This window comes from Eucalyptus grandis, chromosome 2 (genome assembly GCF_016545825.1).
Source record: "Eucalyptus grandis isolate ANBG69807.140 chromosome 2, ASM1654582v1, whole genome shotgun sequence".
NCBI lineage: Eukaryota > Viridiplantae > Streptophyta > Magnoliopsida > Myrtales > Myrtaceae > Eucalyptus > Eucalyptus grandis.
In genome coordinates, this window is record NC_052613.1 from 35972280 (window position 1) to 35984997 (window position 12718).

Below are 12718 nucleotides of genomic sequence, written 5' to 3' on the forward strand. Positions count from 1 at the left end.
CGAATTCCTTCATTAATATCATCAATAATGAGATCTTTGGGATGATTGGACTTATGCTTCTAGTTGCTGGCTGATTTGACAGACTACTAATCTTTTTTTTTCATTTGAATCTTCATTGATAATTTGTTGCTCATCTTCTGAAGGTTGAACTGCTTATGGAGATTTAGACTTTGTAGAGTCTGGAATAGGTTCGGATTCTTCAAGATGAGTATGAATCGATTGATTTTGCATAGAGTCTTGAAATTTGACATTCATTGATTCCTCCACAGATTGAGTCTTCTTGTTGTAAACTCTGTAAGTTTTGCTTGTGATAGAATATCCAAGGAAAATACCTTCATTTGATTTTTCTTCAAACTTACCAACTCGATCATTTGCATTTTTCAATATAGAACATTTACATCCAAACACATGAAAATATGAAACAATGGGCTTCTTTCCTTTGTGTAACTCATAGGGAGTTTTCTCCGAAATAGGCTTTAGAAAGACTCTATTAATAATATAACATGCTGTAGAAATTGCTTCAGCCCAAAAACGTGAAGAAATGTTACTTTCAATTAAAAAAGTTCTAGCCCTTTCTTGAAGCGACCTATTCTTTCTTTCCACGACTCCATTTTGCTTTAGAGTATATGGAGAAGAGAACACATGCTGAAAATTCATCACAGAATTTTGTAAAGTCTTGATTTTCAAATTCACCTCCATGATCTGTCCGTATACTTGAAATAACACACCCTTTGTCATTTTGGACATTTTTAGCAAATTTTGTAAGATAAGAAAAGGTTTCAAACTTACTTGCCAAGAAATATGCCCAAGTGAATCGTGAATAATCATCCATAATCACTAAACAGTATTTCTTATCTCCAATGCTTTGAGTTCTGGTTGGTCCAAAGAGATCCATATGCAAGAGCTGCAGTACACGATTAGTGAAAACTTGATTTATTGGTTTGAATGAATTTCTTACATGTTTTCCCAATACATGGTGTGCATAGATCAAACTTTTGATATGATAGATTGGGTAGTCCACGAACAAGCTTTTTTGCTGAAATTTTGGCTATTTGCTTCATGTTGATGTGCCCAAGTTTTCTATACCATAAGTTTGCTTCTTCTTAAATTGAGATTAGACATTGGGTTTCATCTGGTTTGACATCCAAGAGGTAGATATTTCCATGTCTTCGACCCATGAAAGACTGAGAGGAGTCTTTATTGGTTCCTGAACATATTCCTTCTTGAAAGTTGATTTTGAAACCGGTGTCGCACAACTAACTGATAATTAGCAAATTGTAGTTGAGTCCTTTTACTAAGGAAACATTACTGATCATGAGGCTTCCAATCTTTACAGTTCCGTGTCCCACAATTTTTCCTTTACTGTTTCCTTCAAAGGAAACATTTCCACCATTAACTTGAACAAGCTTTATGAAACAATTTGAATATCTTGTCATATGCCTTGAGCATCCACTATCCAGGTACCATTTAATCTTTTTCTTGATAATGACCTGCATTTAGAAAAGAGACTCAAACTTTCTTTGGTACCCATATTTTCTTGGGTCCATTGGTGTTAGTGTTATATACAGTCTTTGCCCATACCTTCTTAACGGATTTCCAAACCATAGGACATTCTTTCTCAAAATAATCTGAGCTATTTGTTAGGGAAATCCCTTATGATGTTTTGAAGATGACAAAATAAATCAAAGGCTACTAACATGTTTGATGGTTGAGTAATAGACCATGCAGATAATAGAACATGTAGAGGATATTATCAAAGTCTCAAGACTGCGCGACTCGAGACTCAAAGTCTCAAGACCGTCGACTCAAGACTCAAAGTCTGAAGACGAGACTCTATGCTGAAGCTGAACTGGGTACAGACTCATTGTAAAGTCTACAGACTCAGATTGTAAAGTCTAAAGACCCGAGGTTGTAAAGTCTCAAGACTCATATCGTAAAGTCTCAAGACTCGTACTTTACATCCGATTCGATGAATCGTAACTCAAGCCCAATCATACAACGGCTAGTGATCTGGTTTGGATTCCACATCAAGATTGATTTGATTGAAGACAAGATCTTTCTATACGAAGAAGCTTTACTTATGGAAACCAAGATTTCGTTTGTATGGGCGATCGGAATCAATTTGGGATTTTACCTTTGTCACTCAACGGCTACCAAATCTTCTAAGATACGAGCTGTCCAATGGGTATATTGGAAGACGATTCTCCGGGATGCTGTCCAACGGTAGTTTGGAAGTGGAGGAGTATTTAAGGAGATCATGGACCGATGAGCAAGTAAGAGACGGAGCGTAGAATTTATAATTCCAAAGTCTAAGCGACTTTAGATCATATACTTGTCTCTTGAGAGCTTAAACGGTTGTAATCGTGAGAGAAATACCAAGAGAGTGACTTAGTGAGATAGTGTGATCTACTACTAAGTGTTTGCACTCGGAGTTGTAATCTCTTGTTGATTGCATAGTGGAATCCAGCCAAGAAGGCTGTTATCGTGGGAGAGTGGACGTAGGCTTGGATTAAGCCGAACCACTATAAATCTCGTGTTCTTATTCTCTTCCCTAACTTCTTTATTTTGTTCATACTAGCACTCTCAATTGGTATCAGAGCTAAGTGCTCGATTTATAAAAGTGTTTTTACTTTTGAGCTAAAGATTCTTTATGGCTAGTATGTTGGCACCAGGTCTTATGGAAGGGCAAAGCAACACAAGGCCACCATATTTCGATGGAAGAAAATACAAGCAGAATGGCCAGAAAAGAACAAAAAGAAGAAGATGATGAACAAGAAAATTTATGCTTGATGGAACATTCAGAATCTGAGTCTGATCAGACATAGACTCAGAATCAAAGTCTCATTCAGAACCAGACTCAGAATCCGATGAGGAAATCAAGGGGGAGAAATCGAATCCAAAAGAAAAGGAAAAGAATCGTGATCACCTCAAAAAGGCAACAAATTGAGGGGGAGCTTTGATCAATTATGGAAAAAATCTTTTTGATTGATCGTGATCTTATTATGGATGGAAGAAAAGGTAATTGTGTCAGAATTTATTCTACAAAATCCGGTTAGTGCATCTCTTATTACCTTTTGTCATTAACAAATCTCATATTGATATTATCATTTTATTATGACAAAAATGGTACGTGAATTTTATGATGCATCCGTGATTTTTATTGGATATTTGCTGATATAATCGAAGTGAGCTATATTGCATATCTTTAATATTCGATTTACTTTATAAAAGCTGATTTGTGAAAATTGTGATTCATGCAAGATATTTGTTATCATTCTCTACGTGAATCCATTATCGCTTTTTGATTATGACAAAAAGGGGAGAAGATATGAATATGCATATGTGCTAATTGGTTGATATTATCTATGGCATAATATTGAGCTGTAATTATTTTCTAAATATTATTATGCTCAATCTATTTGTTATCTTCTGATATCCTTTGATTTAAATTTTTAAATCTACATATTCAGAGATTGTTTTGTCATCATCAAAAGGGGAGATTGTTAGGGAAATCCCTTATGATGTTTTGAAGATGACAAAATAAATCAAAGGCTACTAACATGTTTGATGGTTGAGTAATAGACCATGCAGATAATAGAACATGTAGAGGATATTATCAAAGTCCTGAAGACTGCCGGACTCGAGACTCAAAGTCCGAAGACCGTCGGGCTCAAGACTCAAAGTCTGAAGACGAGACTCTATGCTTTGAAGCCGAACCGTGGCTGCATCAGATTGTAAAGTCTACGTGACTCAGATTGTAAAGTCTAAAGACCCAGGTTGTAAAGTCTCAAGACTCATATCGTAAAGTCTCAAGACTCGTACTTTACATCCAGATTCGATGAATCGTAACTCAAGCCCAATCATACAACGGCTAGTGATCTGGTTTGGATTCCACATCAAGATTGATTTGATTGAAGACAAGATCTTTCTATACGAAGAAGCTTTACTTATGGAAACCAAGATTTCGTTTGTATGGGCGATCGGAATCAATTTGGGATTTTACCTTTGTCACTCAACGGCTACCAAATCTTCTAAGATACAGAGCTGTCCAATGGGTATATTGGAAGACGATTCTCCGGGATGCTGTCCAACGGTAGTTTGGAAGTGGAGGAGTATTTAAGGAGATCATGGACCGATGAGCAAGTAAGAGACGGAGCGTAGAATTTATAATTCCAAAGTCTAAGCGACTTTAGATCATATACTTGTCTCTTGAGAGCTTAAACGGTTGTAATCGTGAGAGAAATACCAAGAGAGTGACTTAGTGAGATAGTGTGATCTACTACTAAGTGTTTGCACTCGGAGTTGTAATCTCTTGTTGATTGCATAGTGGAATCCAGCCAAGAAGGCTGTTATCGTGGGAGAGTGGACGTAGGCTTGGATTAAGCCGAACCACTATAAATCTCGTGTTCTTATTCTCTTCCCTAACTTCTTTATTTTGTTCATACTAGCACTCTCACTATTGCACTTAGAACATTTAAGAGCACTGCGACTTACTGGTTTTACAAAAACTTTTTGGAAATGATTTTTGTAAGCATCTCTTATAGGTCTTTGGTTAATTTTTTCCTTTACTTTAGGAAAATCAATTAGAGGAATGGTTTCAGCAGTCATTCTTAAACCTGATTTGTTAAAGTAAGGTCTTTTTACTGAAAGATTTTTTTCAAGTTTCTCGGATCCTATAGAAAGTCTTTTAGAAATATTTGAAATGTCATTTTTCAAGAATGCATTTTCTTTTGAAAAATTGTCTGCATTTTCTTTCAAAGTAGTAATACTTTTGTCTAGATTTTTGACCTTTTCTTTCCAAATATTTTTCTGTTGCTTTAATGCAGAATTTTCTCTTTTGAGTTCGAAAATCCTTTTGAGAGAAGTTTTGAGACTAAGACACATTTCATCAATGTATCTAGAGACTCTAGAGGGAATATTCATATTACTTATCTCAAATTCACTATATAAATCTGAGTCTGTCTCGGGGTTTGAATCTGAGTTTGATTGTGTCATGAGACAAATATTAGCATAATCATCATCACTTTCTTCACATTCTGTATCACTCCAAGTTTCTGCTTTGAGTGCCTTTCGATATTTCTCAGCTTTTCCTTTCTTTTTCCTTAGAAGGGGACAGTTAGGTCTAATGTGCCCCTTTTTCTTACATTCAAAATAGACTACATCTCTATTGGATTCATCATCCTCAACAGACTTAGTCTGTTGCTTTTGAAAACTTTGTTTCTTTGGATTGAATATTCTTCTATTTATGTTTAGCTTTCTAAATCTTCTTATCATGAAAGCAAGCTTTTCATCATCCATATCGTCTTTAGAATTTGTAACATCAGAATCATCATTTGATTTTAATGCAATGGATTTCTTACCTTTAGGATCTTCATCTTCATTGATTCGCTCCACTTCATAAGACTGAAGAGTCCCAACTAATTCATCGACAAAAAGTGGCATAATTCTTTGTGTCTCCCTTATTGAGGTCTTTATGTGATTCCAATTCTTGGAGAGTCCTTGCAGTAGCTTGTTTACTTTCATGGGATTAGAAATTGGTTGACCTTGATTTTTAAGACCATTCACGATTTCTGTAAAATGACTAAACATGTCAGCGATAGATTTTCTAATTTCATTTTGAATGCTTCGTACTGACCAAGCAGAATGTTGATTCTGGTTTCTTTCACTCAATCAGTTCCTTTATAGGTGATGTGTAATCTATTCCGACTTCTTTAGCTATAACACAAGAAGATATTTTGTTATATTCAATAGGTGATAATACACAATATAAAGAATAAATTGCTTTTACATCAAGAACTTATCTCTTGGTTATCTCTTGTTGAGTCATTTTGCTAGACTCAACAGCTTCTTTTCCTCTTTCTGAGACAGATGCAACTTTATGAATGATTCCTTTGTCTACCACATCCCATTCCAGAGGATCTTTTGATCTTAGAAATGCATTCATCTTGTTTTTCCATATATTGTATTTCTTTCCATCAAAATAAGGCGGTCTGGTATCGCTTTGCCCTTCAAGCAGTCCTGGAGCCAACATACTAGCCATGGATCTTTAACTTTGAAGTAAAACACTTTAACTTAAGTGAGTACATAGGCTCTGATATCAATTGTGAAAACTAGTATGAGCACCTAGAGGGGGGTGAATATGTGTAAAAATAATTTCTCGAGATAAGTGTGCAGAGCTAATTGGCAATAGATTATGAAAAGGAAATTTGTTTCTTGTAAACAAAACAAGTTATGATCAAAGTAAAAGAGCGTAGAGAAGAGAATATGAACATAGAGATTATAGTGGTTCGGCTTAATCCAAGCCTACGTCCACTCTTCCGCACTGACAGCCCACCGGCTGGATTTCACTATGAACAAAAGAGTTGTTATAGAAAAGCTCTTCCTTGATTCCATAGTGTAGAGACTCTACTACACTTCTTCAAGGTCTCTCAAAGATATAAATTCTCTTTTGTGTACAAAATTTCATTCAATAGTTTAATTGACAAAGAACAAGGAGCTTCAGACTTTTGAATTCTTCTATCGCGCATACACTTGAACAACTGGAACATCTTCCTTATATACTCCTTTATGCCATCACACTCGTTAGCACTTACCAAAGGAATTCTTCCAATCTACCCATTAGATATAATCAATTAGGAAGATCTTCGAGCTATTTAAGGAACATGACGATAGCCCATCAATCTTGCTCGCAAATATAATCAGGATCTAGGTTTCCATAAGTAGAACCTTTCAAGTATATTTCGCCAATCAACAGATCCAAAATCCCTGTATCAATTTTGATTTGAATAAAGAATTCCGAAATGCTATATCCAGCCAAGAGATCTTCTTCAGTCCACAAAATCAAATCCTTAACGAAATACTTCGTTTCGGATAAGCCTTCTTCGACGGTCTTAGAAACTGTTAATGAGGATAGACTTTGAGTCTTGAGTTTGGCAGTCCGGAGGTCTTCAGACATTGATAAAAGAGTCCGCAAGTCTTCAGACTAGACTGATGGAAACGTTTTGTCAACTTCAAAATACTCAAGGAAGTTTTCTCCAACAGCTTTTCGGCCTTTGGTCACTAAACATTATTAAAGCTTCGTATCATGTCGACTTTGCTACAGTAGAGGGCAGTACGATTCTTGACAATTGAGGGACCCAAATCAATCATCAATCGTACTACCTTGTCCGTCCTTAAGACTTCATACATGTGAACACCAATATTGAGAAGGATACGGAAAGATCTTGTTTCGCAAGGGCAAGAGAGAGAGACTCAACTTTTGACCGGCGACTTATCAAAGCTCCTTCAGTTGTTTCATATCAGTCATATTGAGCTGATCACACAATTGCTACATCCATTCAACTTTTGACTGCTTAGTAGGGGTGATTGGGTCCAGGGTGAATAGGGTCTAGACCTGAATTATATACCCGAACCTGTTATAGCCGATTTTTTTTTTTGGATTCTATACCCGATCCTGTTTGCATGGATCCTGTTCCCGACCCACCCTGTTTTTCTAGTTCGGGAACAAGGTTAACCTTGTTTATATTGAAACATGTTTTGCATAAAATTTGATGTACATCACTCATCTGTAAGATAAAGAGTTTATAATCTTGATCAGTATAAGCACATCTACACTGATAAACAGTCCCCAATTTTAGCCAACCTTTTCCTCTCGGCTTCCAATATTGTTATCCTCAAATTTAAAGGCAACATTAAGGTTGATTTGCTCATGACGGTTGAGCTTATGGGTGAGTCTTACTTATATGATGGTTCCAAGTGGAAGCATCTAAGGTGACAAGACAAAAGACAACCTTAAAATGAAGAATTGTCAACCAGATCCAGCGCAACACCAAGTAATCAGATATTATATAAATAAAAAACTATTGATTATAATAACCATTGCCCACTGGATGAGAATATCTAAAGGTGCCCCCGCCTTATCATCACCTCGGTAGTTCACTTTCCACAACGGATTAGCATGGTCCAAGGAGATTTTACGACAATAGAACGAGATGATGAAACCCATTTGCCAAAGATCATGTTCAATCAACACAAGTTAATTTAAGCCATGTATCATTCAAAGCTCTTGAAAAATTTCTGCATAATTATCTCAAATAAAGAAGCTAGTAAATACAGAAATAAAAGATGAGTTCCTAAATGCATTCCTCTCACATTATAGAACTAAATAAGTTTTTACCTCAGATAGAAAAGTTAAAAAGTGAAACCAATAAAACAAGAAATAACAATTGACTACCTATTTCAATTTTCATCCCTTTCAAACACTAAACTAATCAAGTTTATTCACAGATATAAATTCGAATAATGCAGAATATGATAATAGTCAAATATAGTGAATCTGCCACTCAGGCACATGTACACTATTCAGCGTGTCGAAGGATTTGTCAATGGAATGAACAATGGCAATTTCTCACTGCTTATGAAACTTACAAGAGGGCTTGCCAACAACGAGGTCTCAGAATCTGCAATGGCCGAACAACCACTAGGACAAAATCCTGAAAAGAGAGTTTGTAATCACTTAATGCCATAAGGAGGAGGAAAAGAATGATAATTGATCCAGAAACACATAATAACAATATGCATAAACACTTACCAAGTAGTTTCATTTCCAGTGAGGACATCGGCCATCTTAAATTGTCAATTGAAAAAAGAACCACTTAAATAGACACTTAAATGCAATGCCCGAAGTATGGACAAAAAACCTATTAGGTCTTGGTAGCCAACCTGCCAGTAGCCTTTCTGAGTCACGGGAACATATGTATGCTCTCCCTTATGGCTTATAGTCACTAGAATCAGCCCCACCAAACACAATTTCACCTCATTCTTCCCCTTCAGTGTTGCGATTTAACCAAAATGAAAATATTGGCTCCTTGATAAGCCCTTGATTGACCATATTATACCTGCACATATCCTCTAATTTAGAGATTCAATAAAGGTACAAAGGAAAGGAATAATTTCAAATGATAAGACATTGGTTTGTACATATACTCCTAAAGGTGTTGAATGGCATCTAACAATTAGTTGTGGGCATGCACTGACTTACCACATAGGAGTAGCGTCACCCACTGAGATCTCTTTAAACCCAAGTCCAAGTATACCATCAAACTTTGCAGCCAATAATGTGATGCTTGGCTCCCTGGTAGCTTCAACAAATTCCCCAGCCAATGTAACTGCGCCTGGTAAGTCATTTGTCTTGTGGAACAATAATTGCATAAATCATAAGTGTTCATACCGACCCTTAACAACAAGATCACCAACTTTGACATGGTCTTGGCTAAAAAGCCGAAATGGCTCCGGTGCCATAATGGATTTCAGCGAGACTTCCTTGAATCCAAAGAAGAAAAAAGAATAAAGACATGGTTAATCTCCACAGTCAAAGAGGAGAGTGATATGACTGTAGAATTGTTTATGATCCTTGCTTTATATTGTCAGGTGCGACGTTAGATAATTTCTTTAGGAATTTTTCAAATCTTAAACTGCACCCAGTATCAAAACAAGATAAAAAAATCTAATCAAAACTTCTAATCAATATACGGTCTTTGAATGCAAGTAGTGCCCGGGTTTCCATCACAGTCAGTAATGTCCAATCCAGAGATTGGTTATTTAAAATTTCAAATACAATAAAAATAGTGCAGCTGCATGGCAAGATAAAGAATTGCTAGAGGAAGAGATGACAAAAAATGTTGTTAAAACACTATTAGTTAGAATAGGAGCAACTTTCCATACCGTTCTTTTTGTAGGTACTTGAATCATTGGACTTGAACTTTGAGTGAAAATAGCAAGAAACCCGAACCAAGGCAAAATCTTTAGTCAACGTCGCAAAAATTTCATCGCTGAACCAAGTTTAGATGGTACCAATTTGAGACAGAATACTACAAAGATTGACTGAAAGGTAACACTTTGATGAGGGTACCCAAAGCGACGGGGAGCTGGCGATGGCATGACGAGGAAGTAGATGAACGCAGATGAGGAAGCAGTGCGACAGGGAGCTGGATCTGGCGGCGGAGCTCGGGAGGGGAGCTCAGAGCAAGGCTAGCGAGCAACCAAGAACTAGGTTGACAGAGGCGGCGTTGCGATTTCGGGGGGCACGGAGCAGGGAGAGGTGGAGTGGTGATGTCGGGATCTCATAGGCTGTGCTTGTCACGGGAGGAAGGTGACGGTGGGCGAGTGGAAGCAATGTCAGCGCTCGAATGGATCCAGGATCGGCAGAGGTCGTGAGCTCGGGGAAGTTTGCGGGTGTGAGAGCCTGAGAGGTAAAGAATAAAGATAGAAACAAATTAGGGTTTTGGTCTTTTTGGGTTGCTTTAAAAACCTGTTCTGAACTGCCCAATCGATCTGATTCCCGGGTGGGTAATCCCTTGGAACCGGTTCCCAGATCGGTTCAAACAGGGTCTGAATTTTGGGAACCGGTTCCTGGACCGGTTTCAACCGGAACCGGTTCCTAACCCTGTTTTCCGGGTGGGTCGGACCGAGAAACAGGTAAACCCGGTTCGGTTGCACACTCCTACCACTTAGGCAGGATTGCCTCCTTGTTAGTACATCAAGGCAGGCGTGGCAATAGTTAACCATGGTGGTAGAGTCAAGTTGTTTTCTAGCCCTTTGTTGGTCACGTGGCTAGTATTAAAGCTTCGTGTCATGTCGACCTCGCTGCTGCGGAGGGCAATTCGACTCCATGCACGGGCAGGGTAAAGATTTAGGCCTCAGCAAAAGTCGAGGGACCCAACTCAACTGTACTGCCACGTCCGTCGTCTAGACTTCATACATGTGAACGCCAATATTGAGAAGATATGGAGAGATCTTGTTTCAAAAGGGTGAGAGAGAGAGAGAGACCCAACTTTTGACGAGAAAATATTAGCTGTAGCTCTAACTCCAGCGTTGCATAGTCTGAGTCCATTCACTAGGTCGCCATCACGTTCCTTGATGGTCGGGGTTTATTACTACTGGTTCTGAGTGAGCTTCTCGCCTAGGTCGTCGCCGATGAGGGAGGAAGACGGAGGAAGGAGAAGCAGTTGCAGTCTTCAGAGAGAGATCTCCACTAGGTCGAATCACACTCGTGCTTCCGCTTAGGGTCGCCATCGCGTTCATTGATGGCGGGGTCCGTTGCTGCTAGTTCTGAGCAAGCTTCTCGCTTGGGTCGTCGCCGTTGAGGAGGAAGACGAAGGAAGGAGAAGGGAAGAACGTGAGAAGAGAGAGAAATAACCCTTGAAAATTGAAAAGAGGAGAGGGGCTTTTTTAAGCGGGAGTGCGCACATTTATTATTCTGTCTTTTCTCTCTCTGTCAACTAGAGGAGAGAGGACCGACTTTCCCCATTTTCTAAAGGGAGCCTGATTCCAACGTGGCACCCGGTGAATGGACTCTAACTATGCCACGCTGAAGTCAGAGCTACAGCTAATATTTTCTCACTTTTGACTGGCGATTTGTCCAGCTCCTTCGATTGCTTCTTATCAATCATATTGAGCTGGCCACACCACTACTGCATCCATTCAACTTCAGATAGCTTGGCTTGATATAAAAACTCTTAAAGAAGGGATGGCAAGATTGATTCCATGTTAGTACAACAAGGGAGGTGGAGTCAGGTTTCTTGCTAGCCCTTCATTAGTCACGTAGCCATTATTAAAGTTTCATGTCATGTCAACCTTGCTGCTACAGAGGGCGGGACAACCCCATGCTTAGGCAGGCTAAGGTTTAAACTTCATGAATGCGAATGCCAATATCGAGATCTTATTTCCAAAGGGGAGATGGAAGACCCGTTGCAATGGAGGCTTGGGTGGGGCAACTCACCATTTTTGTTAGGATACAGTCAGTGCGTGTTTGCACTGTTGGAATAATAGTTATTTCTTTTTGCATGTTTTGCTGATTTGGTTATTCAATTATTGAAGTTAGTGGAGTCAATTGTCCTAGTTTTTAGGTGTTATTGGAGTAAGTGCTTTATGTAGAACATGAGTAGTTATAGGTTCTCTTTTAGTGGTGTTTTACGTTATTTATTCGTCTTTTATAAAAAGACTTCATTGTTCTAAATGAAAGAGAAAGTTTCAACCTTATCTCTCCTCCCCTTTAGCTTTTCTACAGTAATATTAGAGCCCGAAAAGATGTGTGAGAGAGTTTTTTTTTTAAAAAAAAACTGATAAAGAAGTTTTAGAGGTGTAAGATACGCTCGTGAGATATTTGCAGTAGCAATATTTCCAATGGCCACCAACAATTTTGTTCAACCAGCAATTCCATGCTTCGATGGTCATTATGACCATTGGAGCATGCTAATGGAGAATTTTTACAGTCAAAGAAGTACTGGTCAGTTGTCGAATCTGGAATTCAAGAACCACCATTAGGCATGGCTTTGACAGATTCCCGAAAGCATAATTGGAAGCTAGAAAGTTGAAGGACCTAAAGGCAAAAAATTATTTTTTTTTAGACTATTGAGTCCCATCTTGGAGACTATTCTTTGCAAAGAAACTTCCAAGAATATTTGGGATTCTATGAAGAAAAAATATCAAGGCTTTGTTAGGGTGAAGCCTGTATAGCTTTAAGCCTTGAGAAGAGATTTTGAGACATTAGTGATGAAGGATGGAGAATCTATCACTACTTATTATGCCAGAACAATGGAGATTAGCAACAAGATGTGATTGCATGGCGAGAAGATAGACGGCGTCACCATTGTGGAGAAGATTTTGCGTTCCTTGACACCAAAGTTAATTATGTTGTCTGCTCAATTGAAGAGTCGAA